General features: G+C 37.3%; 1 pseudogene; it reads right to left on the bottom strand.

The window, feature by feature from the left end:
• Nucleotides 1–580: 580 nt before the first annotated feature.
• Nucleotides 581–1,371, bottom strand: LOC101707998 (L-lactate dehydrogenase B chain-like; annotated as a pseudogene).
• Between the last annotated feature and the right edge of the window lie 875 nt (nucleotides 1,372–2,246).

Genomic DNA, 2,246 nt, shown 5'->3' with positions numbered 1-2,246 from the left:
CACAGGTAATGTTTAAGGGTCATACTGTTTTATTCACTCTGATGACCTCTGACTTTAATTTGGGGCATTTAGATCTTTTATATTTATTGTGATTTTTGCTATGCTAAAGTTTAAATACCTCATTTTGATATTTTTAGGTGTCCCTTGTATTCTTTTATGGCTTATTTTAATTAAGTGTATTTTATAATTCCATTAATCTCTTTTTTGAAATTATTAGCTATAAATAGTTGTTTGGCTTTTATTCCTTTAGGATTTATAATATACAAAAAATTTATCTCAATCTACCTTTAAACAATAATATTACATTTATTACAATAGAATCTTACAATAGTATAATTCAATTTTCCATCTTGGCCTTTGTATTTAAGTAGTCAATTTTTTTTTCATAAAACAATAGTTAATTTTATTTGTTCAAGAGCTCATATTACAAGCATTAATTCAAGCATGGGCTTTGATTCTGTGAGCTCCTATCAGATATTAAGGAAGAAGCAAACTGTGACCCATGCATCTGGATGAAGGCTAAAGGCGCAGGATTAGTCACATGGTCGTTTTTAAGCCTTTACAGCCTAGAGCACAATGGTCACAAGTCTTTTGGGCCCTTCTGGATGTCTCACAAGATATTTGCACTTTTCTTGAGTTGAGGAACCTGTTCATCCTTCAGCTTCTGGTTGACAACACTGGTTAATCCCAGAGCATTCAGGATGCAGGGGAGCTCAGGAAGGCTTCATTGTCAATGCCAGTCATTCCCTTCACCATGGTTGACACTGGATGAATCCTGGATAGATTTTTCAAGATGGACTCAATGAGTTCAGCCACACTTAAGCCAATGGCCCAGTTGGTGTATCCTTTTAGCTTGGAGACTTCATAGACACTTTCAACCACCATTTTATGCAATTTCTTCCAATTTTCACTATTATCATCTATGCCCATTTCTGAATTCAATTCCTGGAAACACCTGCTACATTCACTTCACTTCACACAGCCACACCTGAGTCACCATATTCTCCCAGAATCCATCCATGGAAGATGCTGAGATGAATGTCAAGTTTTTCAGCCATATGATAACACAATCTAGCAGAGTGCAGACTGCATTCACTTCCAGTCACATGATGCTTGGGAAATCCACTTAGTTTCCAGCTAATATATGTAAGAATATCCACTGGGTTGAAAACCAAAATGGTAACGCAATCAGGACTGTACTTGACCATCTGAGAAATAATGAGCTGGAAGACATTAACGTTTCTCTGTACCAGACTGAGATGACTCTCCCCCTCTTGCTGATGGACTCAGAGGTTACCACCACAATTTTTGAATTGGCAGTTACAGAGTAATCTGCTTTAGAAACAAGCTTCCGTGCTGGATATCCATCATTTCTCCTTTGAATTTATCTTCCAGAATCTCCACAAGGGCACGCTCATCAGCCAGAGATGTTCCCAGGATGCTGATAGCACATACCATTCCAACTTGTCCAACACTGCTCCAGTAATCTTGCTTGGAACCCCTCCCTCTTCTTACCCAACTGGTGCAATGAGTTTTTCCTTAAGGGTTGGCTTCATACCTGCAAAGAATGCAGCAGGGAACTCTGTGACAGCTGTGTGGAGATGTCAGTGACTCAAATAATCAATTACTTAAATAGATTAAATTAATAAGAAGCAATCATATATAAACCTTACCTGTTTATGAGTGATGTTACTGTTTTGGAGCTCTCAGTTTCTTTGTGTAGGCTTGTGGTCTGCCTAGTGTCATTTCCTTCTACCTGAAAAACTGACATTATAATTACATCAGGTGAGAGTGCTGGGTGACTTTCAGCTTTTTTGTTTGACTTAGTCCATTTGTGTTGCTACAACAATACCTGAGACTGGGTAATTCATAAAGAACATAAATTTATTTCTCAAAGATCTGGAGCCTGGAAAGCCCCAAGATTAAGTCCCTGGTAAGTGCATTGTCAATGAGGGTATGATATTTGCTTCACCAAACCTTTATTACCTCTTGTCTTTTTCAGAACAGTTATCCTGACAGGTGTGAGTTGACAGTAAACAGCTTCACTATACTTGTTGACCATATGTGTGTCTTTTTTGATTAATATCTATTTAGGTCCTTTGCCCAATTTTAAATCAGGTTACTCATTTGCTTACCCTTGAGCTGTATGAGTCTCTTACATATTTTGGATGGTAACCCCTTTTCAGAAATATGATCTGAAAATATTTACTCCTAATCCATAGATTACTTTTCTATTTTGTTGATTA

The sequence above is a fragment of the Heterocephalus glaber genome, unplaced genomic scaffold (genome assembly GCF_053883595.1).
Source record: "Heterocephalus glaber isolate CG9 unplaced genomic scaffold, H.glaber_assembly_v1.0 deba00001606, whole genome shotgun sequence".
Lineage (NCBI taxonomy): Eukaryota > Metazoa > Chordata > Mammalia > Rodentia > Bathyergidae > Heterocephalus > Heterocephalus glaber.
The sequence above is the reverse complement of the archived record's forward strand: the minus strand, read 5'-3'. Positions and strand labels throughout refer to the sequence as shown.